Raw genomic sequence first — 27689 nt, 5'->3', positions numbered from 1 at the left:
CAGTTAGTGTGTATTTTTCTCTCCATATTTTCTTCTTGGTTCATAGTCAACTCTGTTGTATCAGCTTCACAGTATTTTTCCAGCGGGCCATACTTAGCTATTCTGGGCCTGATGTTGTGGATGAGGGTCTCTGACATCTCTCTGACAATAGTTTGGAGAGTTGAGAGTGAGGTCAGCGCTGCCTTTAACCCTTTACCCGCTTCCAGGGATTAGAGCACTTCAAAGGGGGATCCGTGGAGCAGAGCAAGGGCAGTGCCCTTCTGCATTCTGGATAAGCGTTATGTGATTCAAAGGGCGTAATCTCCCAGGTTAGTCATAAAAGACCTACCCCAGGGCAGCTTAGAGATACACAGAGAAGACAATAACATCTTCCAGATTACGCAACCGTTTCCACATAGGCTTTCTTCTTCCCACAATACATATTAGGAGTTGATTACAGATAGAAATGATATGTTTTCTTTTAATTATCTTAGGAATTAGATCATAGTAAACTCAAAACTTAAAGTTGACTTTGACTTTAAGTCACTTTTTCAGTGACCTTTCAGTGCCTGTTTGTCTGCCCTAAATAAATAGAGTTGTTGTAAGGTTCAGTTAGACCTGAGGTTCTTTGTGACCTGTGCAGTCATCATTAAAGAGCGACTGAACGCACCAATTCCGCGTGTTTTTCTGTTGCTCATTAAGAAAAATGTCAATCTTGGGGGTGTGGTTTAATGTGACAGTTACTGATGTTTGTCCCCCAGGAGACAAGGAGACAAGTCATCGCCATCTGCACCCTTCAACATAGCCTAGATTGATGTTTTTGGGATTTTCATATGCTTACAAGGATGTTTTGATTCTTGCTTGAACTGTCGCTTATAGATTATATTTGATTGTGATCGTTGCAAAATAACTATTTTGGATGCAGCTGTTGTTAGCTAGAATGCTAACGCTCATATAGGCTGTAGCAAAAGCTAGCCAAAGAGACATTTTACTGGTTGAAATGTAAGTGTTTTTTAAGTATAATGCAGTTGGTTTGCAATGACGACACAAACATTATATTAAGCATGAAATTCATGCGAGCTTTACAATCCAATTATAATCCAAAAGTAGCGTGTAATGCACTCATATGCAACATGTAAATAGAGGCTTTTTTTCTATAAGAACTCCCCCGTGTTCTGCCACCAACTTGTGCGCTTTGCCCTCGTGCAGCGATGTTTGCAAACACAGAAAGGGGTTTATAGGAACAAAGCCAGTATCACTTCCTCAAAATAGTCTGAATTAATCTAAGATAATTGAAGAAGGTTTTAGTCGCACAATTCTATATCTAACAAAGGTGTTTGGTGCAGTATTTCTCAAGTAATAAAATGTGCGTTGTGTTGTCTTATGTAAACAAAGTCCGATCTCCTGTGCTGCTGGGCAGGTCTGTCTCACTGTCTGTGTGTTCTGCAGTATGATTGGATAGAGCGCAGCTGTTTATCCCGTATTAGTAGGCAAGTGAGTATTGTCGAAATCAAAGCCCAACCCTCAAGTAGGCCTTGTACTCAAATCTCACAGAATTCTGACTTTATGAACAAAATTATCCTACTTGCTAATATCGGTCACATATGCTGTTTTCAATGAGAAGAGTTGGTTTTCGAGTTCAGTTCTGCTTTAAGGAGATAATCAAATGCACCGCTTCATCCTGTCTTTGAGTCCTGTCTCCACCTCTCATCCAACCTGACAGGTAACCCTGTGCCCTTTGACAGAGGATATACCTGAATAAAAAAAAGATGTGGCTGCCTTAAAAAGCAAAGCACAACTTTAGAAACTGTTCATATTATTATTATTATTATTATTCTAGAACCTCTACCGCCAAAACTGTAAAAGCTACCAACACCAAAACATCTTTCAAACATCCAGACTACCACTGATCTGTTTGCCTGGCTACCTGAACTCCTTGCTCCGGCCAAATGTCACGCCCACAGACGTTAGTTTCTTCGTTAGTTTCTTCAATGAGTCTGGACATGAGTACCTCCACAACGATCTCTAGAATGGAAAAACATTCTAAACGCTCTGATTGGTCCCAGAAACCAATAGGATCGGGCCAGAGCCAGTGTAATAAAAAGCATGAGCTGGCGCACACCCCAAAAAGTTGGTAGAGGTAATGACTAATGATGTGTAAACTGTAGGCTGTAAAATAAAGAAAGTCACACACTCTAGATACAAGCTCCCAGTAACTCGGCCTTGTCTTAGGACGGTAAGTTGGTGGTTGGAGACATCCCTCTAGTGGTGTGGGGGCTGTGCTTTGGCAAAGTGGGTGGGGTTATATCCTGCCTGTTTGGCCCTGTCCGGGGGTATCATCGGATGGGGCCACAGTGTCTTCTGATCCCTCCTGTCTCAGCCTCCAGTATTTATGCTGCAGTAGTTTATGTGTCGGGGGGCTAGGGTCAGTCTGTTAGATCTGGAGTATTTCTCTTGTCTTATCCGGTGTCCTGTGTGTATTTAAATATGCTCTCTCTAATTCTCTCTTTCTCTCTTTCTGTCTTTCTCTCGGAGGACCTGAGCACTAGGACCATGCCGCAGGACTACCTGGTATGATGACTCCTTGCTGTCCCCAGTCCGCCTGGCCGTGCTGCTGCTCCAGTTTCAACTGTTCTGCCTGCGGCTATGGAACCCTGACCTGTTCACCGGACGTGCTTGTTGCACCCTCGACAACTACTATGATTATTATTATTTGACCATGCTGGTCATTTATGAACATTTTAACATTTTAACATCTTGACCATGTTCTGTTATAATATCCACCCTGCACAGCCAGAAGAGGACTGGCCACCCCTCATAGCCTGGTTCCTCTCTAGGTTTCTTCCTAGGTTTTTGGCCTTTCTAGGGAGTTTTTCCTAGGGAGTTTTTCCTAGCCACCGTGCTTCTTTCACATGCTTTGCTTGCTGTTTGGGGTTTTAGGCTGGGTTTCTGTACAGCACTTTGAGAATATCAGCTGATGTACGAAGGGCTATATAAAAATAAATTTGATTTGATTTAAACCACCAATGTTTCGACATCACTGTGTATTCTTCAGGGTCAGAGCCTGAATACACGTGGGTAAAGAGGTTTGAAAATTCATCATTGGCTTTGCTACTTTGATTGGTTAGAGATGATCCAATTGCTGATTACTTTGTTTTGTACAACACCCCTCATTTTGATGTTACCACAAACGATGGCAATGATAGCAGTCTCAGACTGAAGTACAGTGCATTCGGAAAGTATTCAGACCCCTTGACTTTTTCCACATTTTATGACATTACAGCCTAATCGATCTACACACAATACTCCATCATGACAAAGCGAAAACAGGAAATTTTAGCAAATTCATTACAAATAAAAATGAAATACCGTGTTTACATAAGTATTCAGACCCTTTGCTATGAGACTCGAAATTGAGCTCAGGTGCATCCTGTTTCCATTAATCATCCTTGATTGGTGTCCACCTGTGGTAAATTCAATTGATTGGACATGATTTTGAAAGGCACACATCTGTCTATATAAGGTCCCACAGTTGACTGTGCATATCAGAGCAAAAACCAAGCCATGAGATCAAAGGAATTGTCCGTAGAGTTCCAAGACATGATTGTGTTGAGGCACAGTTCTGGGGAAAGGTACCAAAAAATGTCTGCAGCATTGAAGGTCCCCAAGAACACAGTGGCCTACATCATTCTTAAATGAAAGAAGTTTGGAACCACCGAGACTCTTCCTAGAGCTGGCTGCCCGGCCAAACTGAGCAATGAGGAAGAAGGGCCTTGGTCAGGGAGGTGACCAAGAACTAGATGGTCACTCTGACAGAGCTCTTGAGTTCCTCTGTAGAGATGGGAGAACCTTCCAGAACGACAACCATCTCTGCAGCACTCCACCAATAAGGCCTTTGTGGTAGAGTGGCCAGACAGAAGCCACTCGTCAGTAAAAGGCAAATGACAGCCCGCTTGGAGTTTGCCAAAATGCACCTAAAGACTCTCAGACCATGAGAAACAAGTTCTCTGATCTGATGAAACCAAGATTGAACTCTTTGGCCTGAATGCCAAGAGTCACATCTGGAGGAAACTTGGCACCATCCCTACGGTGAAGCATGGTGGTGGCAGCATCATGCTGTGGGGATGTTTTTCAGCGGCAGGGACTGAGCAACTTGTCAGAATCGATGCAAAGATAAGCAAAGCAAAGTACAGAGAGATACTTGATGAAAACTTTCCAGAGTGCTCAGGGACCTCAGACTGGGGCAAAGGTTCTTCCAACAGGACAACGAGCCTAAGCACACAGCCAAGACAATGCAGGAGTGGCTTCGGGACAAATCTCTGAATGTACTTCAGTGGCCCAGCCAGAGCCTGGACTTGAATCCGTTCGAACATCTCTGGAGAGACCTGAAAATAGCTGTGCAGCATCGCTCCCCATCCAATCTGACAGGGCTTGAGAGGATCTGCATCGAAGAATGGGAGAAACTCCCCAAATACAGGTGTCCCAAGCTTATAGCGTTATACCCAAGAAGACTTGATGCTGTAATTGCTGTAATAAAGGTTCTTAAACAAAGTACTGAGTTAAGGGTCTGAAGACTTAAGTAAATGTGATATTTCAGTTTTTTTGTTTGAATAAATTACCAAAAATGAATAAAAACCAGTTTTTGCTTTGTTATTATGGGATATTGTGTGTAGATTGATGAGGGGGAAAAACTATTAAATTAATTTTAGAATAAGGCTGTAACGTAACAAAATGTGGAAAAAGTCAAGGGGTCTGAATACTTTCCGAAGACACTGTAGGTATTCATCTTGTCCAGATGGAATAGGGCAGTGTGCAGTGTGATGGTGATTGCATCATCTGTGGATCTATTGGGAGCGGTATGCACATTGAAGGGGGTCTAGGGTGTCAGGTAAGGTGGAGGTGATATGATCCTTAACTAGCCCCTCAAAGAACTTCATGACAACAGAAGTGAATGCTTCAGGGCGATAGTTATTTCGTTCAGTTACCTTTGCTTTCTTGGGAACAGGAACAATGGTTGCCATCTTGAAGCAAGTGGGGACAGCAGATTGAGATAGGGATAGATTGAATATGTCTGTAAACACACCAGCCAGCTGGTCTGCGCATGCTCTGAGGACACGGCTAGGGATGCCGTCTGGGCCGGCAGCCTTGCGAGGGTCAACACGCTTAAATTACTTACTCATGTCTGCCACGGAGAAGGAGAGCCCACAGTCTTTGGTAACAGGCCGTGTTGGTGGCACTGTGTTAACCTCAAAGCGGGCGAAGAAGGTGTTTAGCTTGTCCGGAAGAAAGACTTCGGTGTCCGCGACATGGCTGGTTTTCCTTTTGTGGTCCGTGATTGTCTGTAGACCATGCCACATATGTCTCGTGTATGAGCCGTTGAATTGCGACTCCACTTTGTCTCTATACTGACGTTTTGCCTTCTTGATTGCCTTAGAGGGAATAACTACACTGTTTGTATTCTGCCATATTCCCAGATGGTTCGCACATTCAGTTTTGCGCGAATGCTGCCATCTATCTACGGTTTCTGGTTAGGGTAGGTTTTAATATTCACAGTGGGTACAACATCTCCTATACACTTCCTGATAAACTCAGTCACCGTATCAGTATATTCATAAATGTTACTCTCACAGGCTACCCCGAACGTATCCCAGTCCGCGTGAGCAAAACCATCTTGAAGCATGGATTCCGATATGTCAGACCTGCGTTGAATAGTCCTTAGCATGGGCACGTCTTGTTTGAGTTTCTGCCTATAGGAAGGGAGGAGCAAAATGTAGTCATGACCAGATTTACCGAATGGAGGGTGGGGGAGGGCCTTGTAGGCATCCCAGAAGTTGGAGTAGCAGTGGTCGAGTGTTTTAGCAGCGCAAATACTGCAGTCGATGTGTTGATAGAACTTCGGTTGAATTTTCCACATATTTGCTTTGTTAAAATCCCCAGCTGCAATAAATGCGGTCTCAGAATATGTGGTTTCCAGTTTGCATAAAGTCCAGTGAAGTTCTTTGAGGGCCGTCTTGGTTTTGGCTTGAGGGGGAATATACACGGCTGTGACTATAACCAAAGAGAATTATCTTGTGACGTAATACGGTCGGCATTTGTTTGTGAGGTAATCTAGGTCAGGTGAACAAAAGGACTTTATCACAATCACACCATGAGTAGTTAATCATGAAACATACACCTCCGCTTTTCTTCTGCCCGGAGAGATCTTTATTCCTGTCTTACTGTGAACCCAGCTGGCTGTATGGAAGGGGACTGTATATCCTGAGAGATATACCTCTTCTCCGCCGACACCGTTTTGGAGCAGCCTCTGGAATAAGTTCAGTTGACTTGGGGTGTACGACCAAAGGATCCAGTTCGGGAAAATCATATTTCTGGTCGTAATGCTGGTGAGTTACTGCCGCTCTGATATCCCAAAGTTATTTCCGGCTGTATGTAATAACCCCAAAAACGTTCTGGGCTAATAATTTAAGAAAAACACACCAAAAAAATATTGCAAAGCTGAAAGCAGAGCTGCCATTGTCTGTCGGCGCCATCTTCTAATCTTCCATCTAGCTCAGGTCCAAGGCTTACAGACTGACTCAAATAATAAAGCTTTATGCTACAATTTACCAGAGTCACTACCAATACCATTACTATTGCAGAAACTACTAGCACTCCTACTACTACTACTACTACCAGTATTACTACCGTCACTACCACTACCATTACAACTTCTTTAATTACCATGAAAAACACTTCAAGTGGAGCAAGCACACCAGATTTTCTTCAGTATATTTTTTTCTAGTTTATTAATACATTCAAGTCAAATTATATTCCATGTGTGGATGTATTCCTTCTGATTGCACGAGAGAACATTTTGAAAACAGTTGAAAACAGCGCCGACAGAGATGGCCGCCTTGCTTCGCGTTCCTAGGAAACTATGCAGTATTTTGTTTTTTTATGTGTTATTTCTTACATTGTTACCCCAGGTAATCTTAGGTTTTATTACATACAGTCGGGAGGAACTATTGGATATAAGAGCAACGTCAACTCACCAACATTACGACCAGGAATATGACTTTCCCAAAGCGAATCCTCTGTTTGGCCTACCATCCAGGACAATGGATCGGATCCCAGCCGGCGACCCAAAACAACGGCGCCGTAGAAGGGGCAGACGGAGCGGTCTTCTGGTCAGACTCCATAGATGGGCACATCGCGCATGTCTCCTGAGCATACTACTCGCCAATGTCCAGTCTCTTGACAACAAGGTAGACGAAATCCGAGCAAGGGTAGCATTCCAGAGAGACAACCGAGACTGTAACGTTCTTTGTTTCACTGAAACATGGCTCACTCGAGACACGCTATCTGAGTCGGTACAGCCACCTGGTTTCTTCACGCATCGTGCCGACAGAAACAAGCATCTCTCTGGTAAGAAGAAGTGCGGGAAGGTGTATGCATTATGATTAACGAGACGTGGTGTGATCATAACAACATACAGGAACTCAAGTCCTTTTGTTCACCTGACTTAGAATTCCTCACAATCAAATGCCGACCGCATTATCTACCAAGAGAATTCTCTTCGATCATAATCACAGTCATGTATATTCCCCCCAAGCAGACACATCGACGGCCCTGAAAGAACTTCATTGGACTCTATGTAAACTGGAAACCACATATCCCGAGGCTGCATTTATTGTAGCTGGGGATTTTAAGGCTAATCTGAAAACAAGGTTCCCCAAATTCTACCAGCATATCGATTGTGCTACCAGGGCTGGTAAAACCCTGGACCACTGTTATTCTAACTTCTGCGACACATATAAGGCCCTCCCCCAGGAAAAGCTGACCACGACTCCATTTTGTTGCTCCCAGCCTATAGACAGAGACTAAAACAGGAAGCACCCGCGCTCAGGTCTGTTCAATGCTGGTCTGACCAATCGGATTCCACGCTTCAAGATTGCTTCGATCACGTGGACTGGGATATGTTCCGCATTGCGGAGAACTATAACATTGACGAATACGCTGATTCGGTGTGCGACTTTATTAACAAGTGCGTTGGTGATGTTGTACCCACAGCGTCTATTAAAACATTCCCCAACCAGAAACCGTGGATTGATGACAGCATTCACACAAAACTGAACGCGCAAACCACTGCATTTAATCAGAGCAAGGTGACCAGAAACATGAACGAATACAAACAGTGTAGCTATTCCCTCCGCAAGGCAATCAAACAAGCTAAGCGTCAGAATAGAGACAAAGTGGAGTCGCAATTCAACGGCTCAAACACGAGAGGTATGTGGCAGGGTCAATCACGGACTACAAAAGAAAAACCAGCCCCGTTGCGGATCACGATGCCTGGCTGTCTCGTTCTGAATCCTCAAATTCCCTGTCATAAAGGAGCCAAGGCGCAGCGTGCCGGTAATTCCACATCTTTATTTAGCGAAACCGAAACCAAAACAATAAACAGGTATGCAGTAAAAACGTACCGCACTGTGCCGTACACACACAGAAATAACAATAACCCACAAACACAGGTGGGGAACAGGCTGCCTAAGTATGATTCCTAATCAGAGACAACGATAGACAGCTGCCTCTGATTAGGAACCATACTCGGCCCAACAAAGAAATACAAAAACAACATAGACATAAAACACATAGAATTGTATTCGGCGCATGTGACAAATAAAGTTTGATTTGATTTGTATCATGTACACATCATGCCTACATTTGTCAGACGTACAGTATGTGTGCTATCTGGCCCATCCAGGCCCATCCCTCAGCTTTTTACCAAAACGGAGGTGAGGAACTGCTTTGTTATTGTTTCAACTGCGGATTGCCCTTTAAAGCTACGAAACACCAAACCAACATTGATATGTACAGAGCGACTTAACTTACATTGCTCATTAAAAGATTGTTACTATTTGTGCTTTTTGAACAATAACCCTTTTAAATGTGCATAAAAGCGCCAACATCTTCTATAGGAGATAACTACAAGCTAGCTAGCTAGCTAGTTAGTAAGTAAACCCTGGACCAGAGCTGGACCATCACTTAAAAAAAAAAAATGATTTAACCTTTATTTAACTAGGTAAGTCAGGTAGGAACAAATTCTTATTTACAATATCGGCTTACCCCGGCCAAAAACTGCTAGTGCAGACCAGAGCTAGACCAGAGCTAGTCAGACTACTACTAGCTAGCCACTAGCTATGTCCTGGACCAGAGATAGTTAGTAGAGACGAGAGCTAGACCAGAGCTTGTGCAGACCAGAGCTAGCTAGCTACTAGCTTCGCCCTGGACCTTATCACTGGTCTTGCTCTTGTCCAGGGCGTAGTTATTAGCTAGCTCACTCTGGCCTAGCTGGGATCTAGCTCTGGTCCAGCTCTTGTCCAGGGCGTAGCTAGATCTTATGCTACGTGTAACAGTTTTTCTTCCTTTCCTCTCCTTGCCCGAACCAGGGCTTGAACCAGGGACCCTCTGAACACATTGTCAACTGTCACCCACAAAGTTTTGTTAACTGTCGCTCCGCAAAAACCACAGTCCTTGCAGAGCACTACTTCAAGTTCTCAGAGCGGGTGACGTCCCCAATTGAACACTGCTAGCGCACACCCCTGCTACATGTACATCTGTAGGCCTTACAAATATTATGCAATCACTTCAATGTGCAGATTATGGAGTATAAATGGAAGTTAGTGAGGTAATATCAGACAGTTGGTGTTCAGTAGATATGTACAATGGTTTGGCTTGTTTTCAGCTAATGTTAGTTGATTGCAACCACTGCTTGCACACTTTCATGGCAAAACCATGGTAACAAGATTATTTGAGAAATAAATCCATATACTTCTGACTGTGTGTGTGTGTGTGTAAGACTGTGATGCACTGACTGGTGTGGTGTGACATCTTGCAGAAAGGACCTGCCATGGTGATGCTGTCTGACACTTGACTAACCCTTACTTAACCCTTACCCCTGGCCCGTACTGACCTCCCTACCTGAGAGGTCATCCGCTCGCGTTATGATGACCAATAGTTTGTTTTCACAATCTGCAGGAACTCAGCTGTGTGGAAACTTGCGAAGGAACAGAGAATAGTGCAACGTCAGCTATCTTAATCTGCACAGAGAAGCTAATCACCTTTTACACACTATGTTCCCCACCTGTTTCCACAGATCTGCTAACTGCCACGTAAACAAAGAGGTTGTACTTTCCTATAAAAGCTGAGACCAACTCTGTTCATTGGGCTCTTAACTCTACACCATTGAGTGATTGTTAACCGCTCCATTTTTGCAAATCTTATAATAAAGTCGTTGTTTGAAGAATCTACAGAATCTCTCTTCCTATTGGTTAGAATTTCCACGACACTCATTGTATGTGTCAGCTTATTGGTCATACAGTTAGATACAATGAGTTCTTTACTCTAATGAGGTGTTGATGTTGTGTTGACACACATTGACTCATTGTGAGATACAGTTTGGAGTTTAAGTGTTGTTTTGATAGTGACTGTATCATATTTGAGTGTTTCAGTGAATGGTTAGTGAGGGAGGCCCTGCTCTCTCGCTTCCCCAGTTGTTTAGTTCATTTTCATTCCAATCTCCTTTGCATTAGCGTAGCCTCTCCTGTAGCCTGTCAACTATGTGTCTGTCTATCCCTGTTCTCTCCTCTCTGCACAGGCCACACAAACGCTTCACACCGCATGGCCGCTGCCACTCTAACGTGGTGGTCCCAGCGCGCACGACCCACGTGGAGTTCCAGGTCTCCGGCAGTCTCTGGAACTGCCGGTCTGCGGCCAACAAGGCAGAGTTCATCTCAGCGTATGCTACCCTCCAGTCCCTCGACTTCTTGGCGCTGACGGAAACATTTACATTTACATTTACGTCATTTAGCAGACGCTCTTATCCAGAGCGACTTACAAATTGGTGCATTCACCTTATGATATCCAGTGGAACAACCACTTTACAATAGTACATCTATATCTTTTTGGGGGGGGAGGGGGGGAGTGGGTTAGATGGATTACTTTATCCTATCCCAGGTATTCCTTAAAGAGGTGGGGTTTCAGGTGTCTCCGGAAGGTGGTGATTGACTCCGCTGTCCTGGCGTCGTGAGGGAGCTTGTTCCACCATTGGGGTGCCAGAGCAGCGAACAGTTTTGACTGGGCTGAGCGGGAACTGTGCTTCCGCAGAGGTAGGGAGGCGAGCAGGCCAGAGGTGGATGAACGCAGTGCCCTTCTTTGGGTGTAGGGACTGATCAGAGCCTGAAGGTACGGAGGTGCCGTTCCCCTCACAGCTCCGTAGGCAAGCACAATGGTCTTGTAGAAGATGTGAGCTTCAACTGGAAGCCAGTGGAGTGTGCGGAGGAGCGGGGTGACGTGAGAGAACTTGGGAAGGTTGAACACCAGACGGGCTGCGGCGTTCTGGATGAGTTGTAGGGGATTAATGGCACAGGCAGGGAGCCTCGCCAGCAGCGAGTTGCAGTAATCCAGACGGGAGATGACAAGTACCTGGATTAAGATCTGCGCCGCTTCCTGTGTAAGGCAGGGTCGTACACTGCGAATGTTGTAGAGCATGAACCTACAGGATCGGGTCACCGCCTTGATGTTAGCGGAGAATGACAGGGTGTTGTCCAGGGTCACGCCAAGGCTCTTAGCACTCTGGGACACAATGGAGTTGTCAACAGTGATGGCGAGATCATGGAACGGGCAGTCTTTCCCCGGGAGGAAGAGCAGCTCCGTCTTGCCGAGGTTCAGCTTGAGGTGGTGATCCGTCATCCACACTGATATGTCTGCCAGACATGCAGAGATGCGATTCGCCATCTGGTTATCAAAAGGGGGAAGAAGAAGATTAATTGTGTGTCGTCTGCATAGCAATGATAGGAGAGACCATGTGAGGATATGACAGAGCCAAGTGACTTGGTGTATAGCGAGAATAGGAGAGGGCCTAGAACTGAGCCCTGGGGGACACCAGTGGTGAGAGCACGTGGTGCGGAGACGGATTCTCTCCACGCCACCTGATAGGAGCGACCTGTCAGGTAGGACGCAATCCAAGAGTGAGCCGCGCTGGAGATTCCCAACTCGGAGTGGGTGGAGAGGAGGATCTGATGGTTCACAGTATCAAAGGCAGCAGATAGGTCTAAAGGATGAGAGCAGAGGAGAGAGAGTTAGCTTTAGCAGTGCGGAGAGCCTCTGTGACACAGAGAAGAGCAGTCTCAGTTGAATGACCAGTATTGAAACCTGACTGATTTGGATCAAGAAGGTCATTCTGAGAAAGATAGCAAGAGAGCTGGCCAAGGACGGCACGCTCAAGAGTTTTGGAGAGAAAAGAAAGAAGGGATACTGGTCTGTAGTTGTTGACATCGGCGGGATCGAGTGTAGGTTTAGCGTCTGCTAAATGACGTAAATGTAAATGAGCTGCTGACCTGTCTTGAAACCAGCTCTGTACTTTCAGTTAGATGTTTACAGCTAAATCCAAAACTCCATTTAAACTCCGTTTTTCACAATTCCTGAAATTTAATCCTTGTAATAATTCCCTGTCTTTGGTTAGTTAGGATCACCACCTTATTTTAAGAATGTGAAATGTCAGAAGAATAGTACAGGGAATGATTTATTTCAGCTTTTATTTCTTTCATCACATTCCCAGTGGGTCAAAAGTTTACATACACTCAATTAGTATTTGGTAGCATTGCCTTTAAATTGTTTAACTTGGGTCAAACAATTTGTGTAGCCTTCCACAAGCTTCCCAAAATAGGTTGGGTGAATTTTGGCCCATTCCTCCTGACAGAGCTGGTGTAACTAAGTCAGGTTTGTAGGCCTCCTTGCTCGCACATGCTTTTTCAGTTCTGCCAACAAATGTTCTATAGTATTGAGGTCAGGGCTTTGTGCTGACCACTCCAATACCTTGACTTTGTTGTCCTTAAGCCATTTTGCCACAAATTTGGAAGTATGCTTGGGGTCATTGTCCATTTGCGACAAAGCTTTAACTTCCTGACTGATGTCTTGAGATGTTGCTTCAATATATCCACCTAATTTTCCTCCTCATTATGCCACCTATTTAGTGAAGTGCACCAGACCCTCCAGCAGCAAAGCACCCCCACAACATGATGCGGCCACCCCCGTGCTTCACGGTTGGGATGGTGTTCTTCGGCTTGTTCTTCGGCCTCCCCCTTTTTCCTCCAAACATAACGATGGTCATTATGGCCAAACAGTTCTATTTTTGTTTCATCAGACCTGAGGACATTTCTCCAAAAAGTACGATCTTTGTCCCCATGTGCAGTGGCAAACCGTAGTATGGCTTTTTTATGGTGGTTTTGGAGCAGTGGCTTCTTCCTTGCTGAGCGGCCTTTCAGGTTATGTCGATAAAGGACTCGTTTTACTGTGGATATAGATACTTTTGTACCTGTTTCCTCCAGCATCTTCCTAAGGTCCTTTGCTGTTGTTCTGGGATTGATTTGCACTTTTCGCACCAAAGTACATTCATCTCTAGGAGACAGAACGCGTCTCCTTCCTGAGCGGTATGACAGATGCTTGGTCCCATGGTGTTTATACTTGCGTGCTATTGTTTGTACAGATGAACGTGGTACCTTCAGGCATTTGGAAATTGCTCCCATGGATGAACCAGACTTGAGACAGAGGTCTACAATTTTTTTCTGAGGTCTTAGCTGATTTCTTTTGATTTTCCCATGATGTCAAGCAAAGAGGCTCTGAGTTTTAAGGGAGGCCTTGAAATACATCCACAGGTACACCTCCAATTGACTCAAATTATGTAAATTAGCCTATCAGAAGCTTCTAAAGCCATGACATAATTTTCTGGAATTTTCCAAGCTGTTTAAAGGCACAGTCAACTTAGTGTATGTAAACTTCTGACCCACTGGAATTGTGATACAGTGAATTATAAGTGAAATAATCTGTCTGTAAACAATTGTTGAAAAAATTACTTGTTTCATGCACAAAGTAGATGTCCTAACTGGCTTGCCAAAACTATAGTTTGTTGACAAGAAATTTGGACAACTTCAAACACAACTGACTGCTGCTCCCACGCAGTGTGCGTTCTGAAGACTTTTGGTCTAGACATGTGTTCCCTGAGAGCTTTATGTGGAAGGAAGTCATACTTCCTGAATACCCATAACAAGCACTGCAAGACCACGTCTGTGATAAATTACAGCTTTCCTTCGGATTCCATCACCACCTGGCAGATAACAGCCATCAACCTGTCTAAAACTCACAGTATCTGTGTGGCAGATCTGTTTGGGAGGATCGTTCTGAAGAAGTTCTTTATCAACCTCAAGCTGCCCTACTCTGCCATCTGCAATGAACAGCTGGAGGTCAAAGTTATCCTCCACAATTACAGCAAAGACCCCATCACTGTGCGTGTGGAGCTGATGGAAATTGCGAGGTGTGCAGCTCATCTAGCAAGAAGGGTAATTACAGTCAGGAAGTGAACATGTCCAGCCGGGTTGTCCCCTGTGTCATTATCCTTGTTAAGCTAGGCATGCACTCCATCGAGGTCAAAGCTTCTGTGAAAAACTCCTACAACAATGACAATGTAGTTAAGAGGGACCTGCGCATTGTGGCTGAGGGAGTGCTAGTCAAGAAGGAAACTGTAACGGATTAGCAGTCGTGGTGAAGGAATGAGGCACAGGAAGCAGCGAGTACAGGGTAGTGGCGTATTTAATGTACACTCACTCATCAAACAAAATATTCCCAAACACAGGGGAGAAAGTACACACGGCGTAAAATAGCGCCGACACGAACATGAACCGTCACAATAGAAATAATCCCGCACAACACGGAAGCGGACCAGCTAACATAAATAGCCCCGCTAATTAACCAAACTAAACACAGGTGCACAAAACCAAAAAGGGAAAACCAAAAAAGGGAATCAGTGGTAGCTAATAGGCCGGTGACGACGACCGCCGAGCGCCACCCGAGCAGGAGGGGGCGCCACCGTCGGTGGGAATCGTGACAGAAACCAACATACTCCTGAACCCTGCTAAACATGGTGGGGAGCAGACGGCACACATATCCAGTGGACTACCTAGGAACCAGGTGCCAAACTCTGATGCTGTCACACTGATCAGTGTGCTGGTGGAGCAGGCCATCAGTGGAGACTAACTGGGCAATCTGATAGTTCAGCCAGTCGGGAGTGGGAAAGAGAACATGATCTACATGACCCTGCCTGTCATTGCTACACACTACCTGGACAACACCAAAAAGTGGGAGGAAACTGGCTTGGACAAACGAAACACAGCCATCAAGTATATCAACATAGAGCTGCCATACCGTAAATATGATGGCCCCTATGCTGCCTGGGTCAGCATAAAGAGCAGCACCTGGCTGACAGTGTATGTAGCGAAGATGTTTGCCATGTCCAGTACTCTGATCAGTGTTCAGGAGAAAGTGCTCTGTAGTGCAGTCAAGTGGCTGATCCTGCACACACAACAGCCAGATGGCATCTTCAGTGAGTTTGCTCCAGTCATTCATGCAGAGATGACGGGTAACATGAGGGGGTCGGACAGTGACACCTCAATGACAGCCTTCGTTCTCATCGCCATGCAAGAGGCAAGCTCACTGTGTGAGCAGTCTGTCAACAGTCTACCAGGCAGTATAATTAAGGCAGTAACGTACCTGGAGAGGCATCTGGCCACCCCAAATAACCCCTATGCTGTAGCTATGACCTCCTATGCTCTGGCCAATACAGGAAAACTCAACAAGGAGACCCTACTGAAGTTCGCATCTCCACAGCTGGACCACTGGCCAGTACCTGATGGTAATCAGTACACGCTGGAGGCCACATTGTACGCCCTGCTGGCCGTGGTCAAGGTGAAGGCCTTCGAAGAGGCCGGCCCCATCGTCAGGTGGCTCAACAAGCAGAACAAGGTGGGAGGGGGATACGGATCCACACAGTCCACCATCATGGTGTTCCAAGCTGTGGCTGAGTATTGGAGCAACGTGAAGGGACGAAAGGACATTGACCTGAACATCCACATAGAAGTGGCCGACAGATCATCAGTTGCCAAGTGGTCCATTAACAACAAGAACCAGATCCTCACTCATAAAGACAAGGTCAACGCCATAGACAAGAACCTGACAGTAAAAGCCTTAGGAAATGGTGAGGCGACTGTGTCGGTGGTGAAGCTGTACTATGCCCAGCCAGCGGAAAAGGGCAGTGACCTCTCTCTCACCCTCACTAAGATGGACAAAACAAGCCACGAGGATGCCAAGGAGTTGTTCATGCTCACTATTCAGAGGGGAGGGAGCGCTACGTAGAGAAATTTGAGATGGATAAAATTCTGTCTGAAAGAGGCTCTCTCTATAAGGGCACAGGGCGAGACCTAGATGCAGACACGGGAGGCAGATGGTTTGAGTCTCTGATATTTATTAGTATCCAAGGGGCAGGCAAGAGAATGGTCATGGACAGGCAAAAAGATCATAACAAGGTCAGAGTCCAGTAGGTACAGAGTGGCAGGCAGGCTCGTGGTCAGGGCAGGCAGTATGATCAGGCAGGCGGGTTCAGAGTCAGGGCAGGCAGTATGGTAAAAACCGTGAGGACTAGCAAAAGAGTTCTAAACTAGCAAAACTGTTCTAAAGCCAGCTGCCGTCTCCGTATATGAGTACTACAATCAGAAGGACTGTGTGAAGTTCTACCACCTACAGAGGGAGGATGGTACTCCGAGCAGACTGTCTCTCGGAGACGTGTATGTGTGCTGAAGAGCACTGCAGTATGCAGAAGAAAGCTGAGTCACAGAGTGGGTGATGATGGCTGCTGCAGTACAAGTATGATCTAGGAAAACAGACATGGATAGAGGACTGGCCCTCACAATCAGACTGCCAGTCCAGAGACTACAGAGAAGTCTGTCTAGGAGGAGTTTCTGTCTATAGTGGAGTTTCTCAACCAGATCACGACCTTCGGTTGCCCTGTCTAGTTTTTCTTCTTGTTTTGTTATATTTCCATTTTTGTAACATTGCAATCCAAGTTATTTGTGTTCACCAAACGTACAGTAGACACAGACAGTAAGCTACTTACTGTGCCCTATCATAACTCACTGGAACACAAAAAATATAGTTAGAGGAGTTTGACCACTTGGAATATATTCTGTCAGAAACTGACCAGTTAATTATGTACACTGTGCATTGTGCATAATAAAACCATTTGGTGAAATAAAAAAAAAACATAAATCTGTTTTAGCTACAGACTGTAGCTGAAACAGACTGACTCAACTTAGATTGTTTGTCAAAAGATTAATGATATTTGTACTTTTTGAGCTATAACCATTTACATTTGCAGAAAAGCTCCAAAGACATCAAAGGCAAATTTTGGAATCACCACTGCTAATGATCCGTTTCAGCTACAAACAACAACCCAATGTTGAAATGTGCAGTCTGACTCAACATACAGTGGCTTGCTAAAGTATTCACCCCTTTGGCATATTTTGTTGCCTTACAACCTGGAATTAAAATAGATTTTTGGGGGGTTTGTATCATTTGATTTACACAACATGCCTACCACTTTGAAGATGCAAAATATTTGTCATTGTGAAACAAACAAGAAATAAGACAAAAAAACTGAAAACTTGAGCGTGCATAACAATTCACCCTCCCCCCAAAGTCAATACTTTGTAGAGCCACCTTTTGGAGCAATTAGAGCTGCAAGTCTCTTGGGTTATGTCTCTATAAGCTTGGCACATCTAGCCACTGGGATTTTTGCCCATTCTTCAAGGCAAAACTGCTCCAGCTCCTTCAACTTGGATGGGTTCTGCTGGTGCACAGCAATCTTTAAGTCATACCACAGATTCTCAATTGGATTGAGATCTGGGCTTTGACTAGGCCATTCCAAGACATTTAAATGTTTCCCCTTAAACCACTTGAGTGTTGCTTTAGCAGTATGCTTAGGATCATTGTCCTGCTGGAAGGTGAACGTCCATCCCAGTCTCAAATCTCTGGAAGACTGAAACAGGTTTCCCTCAAGAGTTTCCCTGTATTTAGCGCCATCCATCATTCCTTCAATTCTGACCAATTTCCCAGTCCCTGTTGATGAAAAACATCCCCACAGCATGATGCTGCCACCACCATGCTTCACGGTGGGGATGGTGTTCTCGGTGAGAGGTGTTGGGTTTGTGCCAGACATAGCATTTTCCTTGATGGCCAAAAAGCTCAATTTTAGTCTCATCTGATCAGAGTACCTTCTTCTATATGTTTGGGGAGTGTCCCACATGCCTTTCAGCGAACACCAAATGCGTTTGCTTATTTATTTCTTTAAACAATGGCTTTTTTCTGGCCACTTTTCCGTAAAGCCCAGCTCTGTGGAGTTTACGGCTTAAAGTGGTCCTACGGACAGATACTCCAATCTCCGCTGTGGAGCTTTGCAGCTCCTTCAGGGTTATCTTTGTTCTCTTCGTTGCCTCTCTGATTAATGCCCTCCTTGCCTGGTCCGTGAGTTTTCGTGAACGGTCCTCTCTTGGCAGGTTTGTTGTGGTGCCATATTCTTTCAATTTTTTTATCATGGATTTAATGGTGCTCCATGGGATGTTCAAAGTTTCGGATATTTTTTTATAACCCAACCCTGATCTGTACTTCTCCACAACTTTGTCCCGGACCTGTTTGAAGAGCTCCTTGATCTTCATGGTGCCGCTTGCTTGGTGGTATCCCTTGCTTCGTGGTGTTGCAGACTCTGGGGCCTTTCAGAACAGGTGCATATATACTGAGATCATGTGACAGATCATGTGACACTTAGATTGCACACAGATGGACTTTATTTAACTTATTATGTGACTTCTGAAGGTAATTGGTTGCACCAGATCTTATTTAGAGGCTTCAAAGGAAAGGGGGTGAATACATATGCACGCACCACTTTTCCGATTTGTATTTTTTTGAATTTTTGAAACAAGTAATTTTTTTAATTTCACTTCACCAATTTGGACTATTTTGTGTATGTCCATGACATGAAATCCAAATAAAAATCCATTTAAATTACAGTTTGTAATGCAACAAAATAGGAAAAATGCCAAGGGGGATGAATACGTTTGCAAGGCACTGTAGATTGCTTCAACACAGCTTTTCGCTACCATTTATACTTCATAAACAAATTAATTTAAATCATGAAATTCTGACTTCAAAATTTTTAACTGAAATCACTGCCACAGAACTTTCAGAATGTTCAAACTAAAACATTTTGAGGGCTTAGAAACACATTATATGGCTTATGATGCTATAATTTGCACTATCCAATTATTCTAGCCTACTAACCCACTATAGTAACTCCGCACCTTCAATCCACCCACAAATAGGTCACTATGGGCTCTATTTTAACAAGCCTAACACAATGTTAAATCTAAGCCAGGTGGTAGCACTGTAGGTTCAATGGTGTGTCAGAAATATCTTTTGCTATTTTCACTATCACAGTTATCGGCACACTTGCATGCCCTGGTGCGAAAGGACTGGGTTTTGATGAATAAACAAGTACAAGTTATGTGTGTGTCGAGGCTTGGCCCCTGACTGACCAATCAGAACGTGCTCCATGGTTGCTTCAGTTTGTGTATTTACGGTCTTTTATCTATCTATTGTCTTCCCTGTGGCTCAGTTGGTACAGCATAGTGTTTGCAACGCCAGCATGGTGTGTGCAACACCAGGGTTGTGGATTTGATTCCCACGGGGGGCCAGTAAAAAACAAACAAACAAATGCATTAAATGAAATGTATGCATTCACTACTGTAGGTTGCTCTGAATAAGAGCGTCTGCTAAATGACTAAAATGTAAAATGTAAATGTATTGCCTTGGAATCAATTCCAATGTTAGTAAACTATAGTTTGCTAAATGGATTACAGAAACAAATAACAAAATGTAGACCTATCATTGCTACATATGTTAACTTGAACCCATTTATGTCCACATTGTTCTAAGTAATTGCATGGCTTCAATAGCATTTACACTGATATATGGGCTAGGCCTACTGTAAATTACATTATGGCTGAGCATGGACATGTCAAACATGGTCAATAAGCAAGATTAAATTAATTATTGATAAGGCCTAAAACATAAATAATAATTGTAATCTAATTCTAAACTAAACTGTCATGACTGTCCTGGGAGGATAAGGCTGAATAGGTCAGATCAGCTTTGCAATAATTAACTTCAACCAGACTCCCTCTTACCTGCAGAGGGGGGGTTGACAGCTCACACCGTTTTAAATCAAGGACAGAACATTCAGCTATCGCCCTCTCCTAATTCACCCAAGAAATGTGCCTTTGACATTTTCCCGCCAGAACTCTAACATACTGGAACAATATTTCTAACATAGAACATGGAGAATGGGCAGAGGTGACCTAAAAGAACACTGATGTCGGTTTGGTTGTTATTTTGTGATGTCATTTACTGTAAAATGTACTGTAAATACACTGTGTGTGAAGTGTCCATCCGATGCGTTGTCCATGAAATATAAAAAATGATGAAAGTGTTTTTGTTAAGAGTGGGGTGTGATTTTAGAAACTATATGAGGAAATTGTTTCTATAACTTTGTACAAGTAAGTAGTCACCTCCCCCTTGAGTAAGGTCAGAGAGTGTGTCAGCCTGACGGAACCTCCCATTTGAATGAACTGTATAAAATGATGGGTTAAGAATTAACATATCAGACCAGAAAGATGTCTTAAAGTGGTTGAAACTTTGAATCTCAACACGAAGTAGAGACGATAGAGATTATATTTAATTCAATCGGGTAACAATTAAACATAGTTAGTTCATATGATAAATAACAGTCATCAGATTAATGAAAGTAGTCACGACAAAACAAAACAACAACTTGTTTTAAACAGTGGTGTAAAGTACTTAAGCAAAAATACTTTAAAGTACTTCTTATGTCGTTTTTTGGGGGTATCTGTACTTTACTTTACTATTTATATTTTTGACAACTTTTACTTCACTATATTCCTAAAGAAACTAATATACTTTTTACTCCATACATTTTCCCTGACAGACAAAAGTACTCGTTACATTTCAAATGCTTAGCAGGACAGGAAAATGGTCGAAATCATACACTTCTCAAGAGAACGTCCCTGGTCATCCCTACTGCCTCTGATCTGGCAGACTCACTAAACACAAATGCTTCCTTTGTAAATTATCTCTGAGGGGTGGAGTGTGCCCCTGGCTATCCATAAATAAATAAATAAAAAAACAAGAAAATGATGCCATATGGTTTGCTTAATATAAGGAATGTGAAATGATTTGTACTTTTACTCTTGATACTTAATTATATTTTAGCAATTACATTTACTTTTGATACTTAAGTATATTTAAAACCAAATACCTCTAGACTTTAACTAAAGTTGTATTTTTCTGAGTGACTTTCACTTTTACTTGCGTAATTTTCTATTAAGGTATCTTTGCTTTTACTCAAGTATGACAATTGGATACTTTTTCCACCACTGGTTTTAAATAGGGTATGCCACACTTATAGGCACCATCATTTTCCCCCGTGGGCATATAATATTAAAACAACTTTGGAGGGTTTTACGCAAATCCAAACATTACACAATAGCTGGACAAAGATCCAATATAAAGAGAAAGGGAGATTGTCCACTCACTGTTATATAATCGGAACCATTTTACTGATCAGATCACATTTACACATCGGCAGAAGTTGCATTGCAAGCGCGCCACGGACGTTGGTACCATAAAACCAGGAAGGTGAATCATTCTAATAACTTTGGTTGTAATCAAATTTAACGAAAAACAAGCAATCTGTTAAAAAATGTGATACAAAATAAATAATGTAAAATGTAATAATATCATAAAATCGCCAGGATAAAAAAGACACATTGTTGTTGAACCAGCTTTTGTTAAAGTAGGCCTAAGGGAGGGCTTGGGTTTTGAACATATGAAACAGAAAACAAGCTGTTTTTACAGGTTACAGATAACTTCTATATATGAGTTTCACTGTTTTACTTTTCTCAAACTTGATATTTTAATAAAGCTTTGGTGATAAAGATTTATTTCCAAGCTGTCTCAGGAGCCAAACCCTTTATCGACAGTCTTGACTACTTCGCGATTGCATTGGGCAGACAAAAAAAGCCATAATTGAGAGGAAGGGAGGCTATGGGGAAAAAACAACTTTTTCTGTTTCTGAATGCGAAGTATACAGATACCAAAAGCACATTAGGCTACTCTTGATCCATGTGCACATGGTCAGTGTGCGTCACCGCTGGATAGGCTGCGTTTCCACTGTCCGCATGCCATAACCAACTGCATTACCACTAAAACCAGGCGTTAGGGCTGGAAAATGCCAGAGTGCAGTTTACATGACAAAATTGCAAACTAACATGCGTTTGACACTAACACCGCCTTAACACCAGTCGAAAATAGATCACAGACACACACAGTCTCATACAACTAACATTGTGGGGGCACACAATTCAGTCCCATTCAAAATCATATTTTCCCTAATCCCTAACCCTAACCCGTACTCTTACCCTAACCTTAACCCGAAAACCTAACCCTAACTCATAACCCTAAGCCTAAAACTGATTCTAACCTTAACCCTAAACCCCCTAGAAATAGCATTTGACCTTGTGGGGACTAACAAAATGTCCCCAGTTGGTCAAAATGTTGTTTGTCTGCTATAGTTAAACACGTCCACACACACACACACACACACACACACACACACACACACACACACACACACACACACACACACACACACACACACACACACACACACACACACACACACACACAGAGTGACAGGTCATCAGGCCCCATCTCTGCCCATCTTCTGTGTCTCTCTCTACCTGCAGTGTGTGAATACAAATCAGGCCCGCCTCATCACCACAAATGAAAACACCAGAATGCCATTATGTTCTTCCCCCCTTATCCACATTACCTTAACCTTCCTTTACTCCTGTCTGGTGTCAGGCAGGCACAGATGCCAGTTTCTTGCATTTTCTCTCTCTCTCTTTCACTCTCTCTTTTGCTGTCTCTTTTGCTCTCTCTTTCTTTTGCTCTTTGGCTCTCTCTTCCTCCCTCCCTCCCTCCTGCTTACTGATTCTCTGTGAGCAGCTGGCCGCAGGTATGGCCTGACCACGGGACCTTTCACAAACGCCAGAAATTAGGTGTCATTTGGTCCCAGTCAGACCCCAGGGGACTAAATTTTTGTGCTCAGGTTGAAACATTTTGGACCAGAGGCTCTGCACAGGTGTAAAGCAATGATGAGCCTCTAACCTCACAATGTGAATAATATTCTCTCTGTGAATACTATGCTTCATTTGACACAATCAGAATTCAATCACGATTAGCCACAGAAGATTGTTCTGTAGTTCAAGTTTTGCGATCCACGTCATCATGGGGGAATCATGAGGAGCCATGTTTTCCTAGGTTTGTTCCGAATTACCACAAACACACTACACACTAGGCCTTCTTGCAACCTTTGTATCAGAAAAAAGTAGGAAGCAAAGAAAGAAAAAGTCAACGACAGAAAGGAGGAAGGAGAGACAGAATGTGAGAGGGGGAGAGGGGAAGCTCCAGGTCCATTGTTTTAGTGACTGCAGCGTGACTGTCCTTCCCTTAAAGAATGGTGGAGCTGATGGTGTCTGTCAGGGACTAGCAGGTTGTTATCCAGCCATTATATTAGATTTATCTTCATTCCCATTCGCCAGACACATGCCCTGAAAGCTCATTTGTCAAGCGGAGGGAGCGGCTTACTTGCATTTATAAACCCTGTCTCCTGGAGGATGTACTGGAAAATACAGTGTGACATGCAAGGGGGCCGGGACGGGGTGGTACTGGCATCTGGCTGCCACTTAACTTGGCACGGCCTGGAATAATCCATGCATCGCCTCCCAAAAGAGAAGAGGCGGGAGCCTGTGATTTATTGGGCGTCTTTAACTACAACTTTGTATCGCATCGCCCTCATCTCTCCCTCCTCTTCCTCACCCTCCCTCCTCATCTCGCCTCACCTAGCATCAAATGGAGTTGTGCTTCAAATTGGACGTATGATCAAAATGCGTGGTGTCAGAAGGAGATTGGCTCAGCCATATGTAATATGACTACCCAGCCTATGCCTGTTGGTCGTCCTGTGTAGAAATTGCCCAGTGCCGCCTCTTACTGATGTGTTTCTGCAGGACTGCTCCCAGGAGGCAGGAGCCCCCTCACAGGTTCAAAAGAAAACAGATCTGCAGAATTTCAGAGCCTAGATGTAGTTATTTATGCAGGCACAGGTATTACTACCCATAGGAGATGGGCTAAACTGGATATTCTGGTAGAATTCTGACTTCCTGTGGGAAGCACTGCTGGGCAGCTGAGGTGATCAGGGATGGCTCCGGAACGTTCTTTTGGTTGTCTTCCTGATTCTAAAATAACTTCAGGGGAGAAAGACTGTGTGGATTGCCAGTGATGGTCTTATGAAAATTAGACTGAAATATGTGTTTGGGGATGGCTAAAGTGAGAGTATGGGAGAAGATAAGTTGCCCTTTATGGACAACTGAATTACAGTGCCTTCAGAAAGTATTCACACCCCTTGACTTTTTGTACATTTGGTTGTGTTACAGTCTGAATAAAACATCTATTACATTGAGATGTTGTGTCACTGGCCTACACACAATACCCCATGATGTCAAAGTGGAAATAGGTTTTTTGACATTTTTACAAATTAATAAAAAATGAAGAGCTGAAATGTCTTGAGTCAATAAGTATTCAACCCCTTTGTTAAGACACTACCTAAATAACTTCATGGAAAAAATGTGCTTAACAAGTCACATAAAAGGTTACATGGACTCACTCTGTCTGCAATAATAGTGTTTAACATGATTTTTTAATTACTGCCTCATCTTTGTACACCACAAAATACATTTATCTATAATGTCCGTCAGTCAAGCAGTGAATTTCAAACACAGATTCAACCACAAAGACCAGGGAGGTTTTCCAATGCCTTGCAAAGAAGGGCACCTATTGGTAGATGGGTAAAAAGAAAAGCAGACATTGAATATTTTTTGGAGCATGGTGAAGTAATTAATTACACTTTAGATGGTGTATCAATACACCCAGTCACTACACAGATACAGGCGTCCTTCCTAACTCAGTTGCCGGAGATGAAGGAAACCACTTAGGGATTTCACCATGAGGCCAATGGTGACTTTAAAGCAGCTGTGTGATTGGAGAAAACTAAGGATGGATCAACAGCATTGTAGTTACTCCACAATACTAACCTAATTGTCAAAGTGAAAAGAAGGAAGCCTGTACAGAATACAAATATTCCAAAACATGCATCCTGTTTGCAATAAGGCACTAAAGTAAAACTGCAAAAAACAATTGCCAAAGAAAGCGTTATGTTTGGGGCAAATCCAACACAACACATCACTTGGTACCACTCTTCATATTTTAAAGTATGGTGGTGGCTACATCATGTTATGGGTATGCTTGTCATCAGCAAGGACTAGGGAGTCTTTTAGGATAAAAAGAAACGGAATAAAGTTAAGCACAGGTAAAATCCTAGAAGAAAACCTGGTTCAGACACTGGGAGACAAATTCACTTTTCAGCAGGACAATAACCTAAAACACAAGGCCAAATATACATTCTAGTTGCTTACCAAGATGATATTGAATGTTCCTGAGTGGCCTAGTTACAGTGTTGACTTAATTTGGCTTGGACATCTATGGCAAGACTTGAAAATGGCTGTCTGGCAATGATCAACAACCAACTTGACAGCTTGAAGAATTGAATAAATAATGCAAATATTGTACAATCCAGGTGTGCAAAGACTTACCCAGAAAGACTCACAGCTGAAACAGTGTCAAAGGTGATTCTAACATGTATGACTCAGGGGTTGAATACTTATTTAATCATTCATAGAAAAATAAATATTCTTCCATGTTGACATTACTGAGTATTTTGTGAAGGTCATGGACAAAAAAATAAAATTCAATCCATTTTATTCCCACTTTGTAAGACAACAATATGTAGAAAAATTCAAGGGGTGTGAACACTTTCTGAAGGCACTGTACTCATATCTTTCACTGGCCAGATGGTCACTGTTGCGGTGTATTTTTTCTGCAAGATCCCTAGTGCTGCAAAATGTACCTTTTAGATGGGCCTGTTTAGTTATTCCATCTGTTTGTTATTTCATCCCACATCACATTAAGCCTGTCTCTCTGCTCACGCCTGAGGCTGCTCCATATGTGTTGACTCAGCCCTTTTGCTTTCTAGCCAGTTCTGTCTCTGTGAGGTTGAGGATTGTCTTTTAGAGGTGGCAATGCCAAAAACGTTGAATTACAAATTAATCAAATAGTTCTTATCTGCTGTCTGGAGCCTTGCCCATTCCCATTGTCTAAGCCCTCAGTTATTCTACCTGTGGCTCTTTGTGGCGTGTGTCAGTAATCTTGATTGGCCACAGGACAGTGGGCAGAGGATTAACTGGCCGTGAGCCGGAGAGATAGAGGAAGAGATGGGGGGGATGGAGGGAGTTAATGAATGGAGTCCTGGATTGATTTGCCTGTGTGCTGATTGGTGCCGTGAAGCTGCGGTAATGTCCCCTGTTCCTTCCGCAACCTTTTCCCTGTGATTGAGTGTGGGCTCTGTTATTGTTTGGCGGCGGAGTGTAAATGAAAGCAGTTGTCGTTAGGATTTACAACAGCAGGCAGCCAGGCAGGCAGGCAGGCAGGAAGGCAGTCAGGGAGGCCAGAGGAAACACGGGTTCCGATCACACGCGGACTCTTATTAAGGCCACACACTCCAAATTGCTTGTAAATAAAGATAAATGGCGTAGGGAATGTAAAAGATGCTGGCATTGGATTTATCATACAATTAGCCTACCAAGCCAGTCTGAGGGAGATGGGGAGTGAGGTGGGGAGGGGGAACACATGTCTATCACATGCCCACACTCCTCCCTCTAAACATGAGGTAACAAGCCAGTCCTAAACAACCCAGTGGGTGACACCTAAATCTGCTTCCCCTGTCCCTCCCCCATCACTCATGGGTCTGGTCTCAGATAGTGCTTTGACAAAACCATCCTCTGAAATGGTCTGGTCAGTGCACTTGCCCTCTCCTCCTCTCCTCTCCCCACCTCTCCCCGTAGCAGTCCTTAAATTACTCCCAAATTAACAATGTCCCTAATTGATTTGGTATAATCTCTGTCTCATTCCGCAGCCTCCCGTGAGCTGATGTGAGAGAGTGCCCGCCACCATTCCCAGCCCCCGATTCAATTAAATCAGGAATTACTTGTCATAGCCACTTTTCTATCCATTTAGCAGCATAATTCTGATCCTTTGGAGAATTACGTGGGGGAAACATGATGTACAATGTATGATAAATGTTAACCCAGCCAAAGGGATAGTAAATGAAATCTTGGAAATGGATCCTGTCAGGTTGGATAGCAGACAGATGGTGGCTGGTGCTCTGTCTCACCACTGGGTGGCACTGTTGCACCATGCTTTTGATGGAGAACAGAGAAACTTCCCTCTGCATACTGTCCAGGGCTCTCAAACCCTGTTCCTGGAGAGCTACCGTCCTGTAGGTTTTCACTCCAACCCTAATCTAGCACACTTAATTCTAATAATTAGCTGGTGGATAAGTTGAACCAGGTTAGTTACAACTGGAGTTGGAGCGAAAACCTGCTGGAGGGTAGCTCTCCAGGAACAGGGTTGGAGACCCCTACTGTAGCCAAAGGCCACATTCACAATTAGACACCTAGGTTGTTTCAGTGTAGCTAGGTTCTGGAACAAGGGTTTGTTGGTTTGTGTCTTATTTGGCATAACATTTCAAAGACATAGGCATT

General features: G+C 43.6%; 1 pseudogene; it reads left to right on the top strand.

Moving 5' to 3' along the window:
• The first annotated feature begins 14003 nt into the window (after positions 1 to 14003).
• The window catches only part of LOC106582944 (complement C3-like), an 89395-nt pseudogene continuing 75709 nt past the window's right edge, over positions 14004 to 27689 (top strand).

This window comes from Salmo salar, chromosome ssa22 (assembly GCF_905237065.1).
Source record: "Salmo salar chromosome ssa22, Ssal_v3.1, whole genome shotgun sequence".
Classification (NCBI taxonomy): domain Eukaryota; kingdom Metazoa; phylum Chordata; class Actinopteri; order Salmoniformes; family Salmonidae; genus Salmo; species Salmo salar.
The sequence above is the reverse complement of the archived record's forward strand: the minus strand, read 5'-3'. Positions and strand labels throughout refer to the sequence as shown.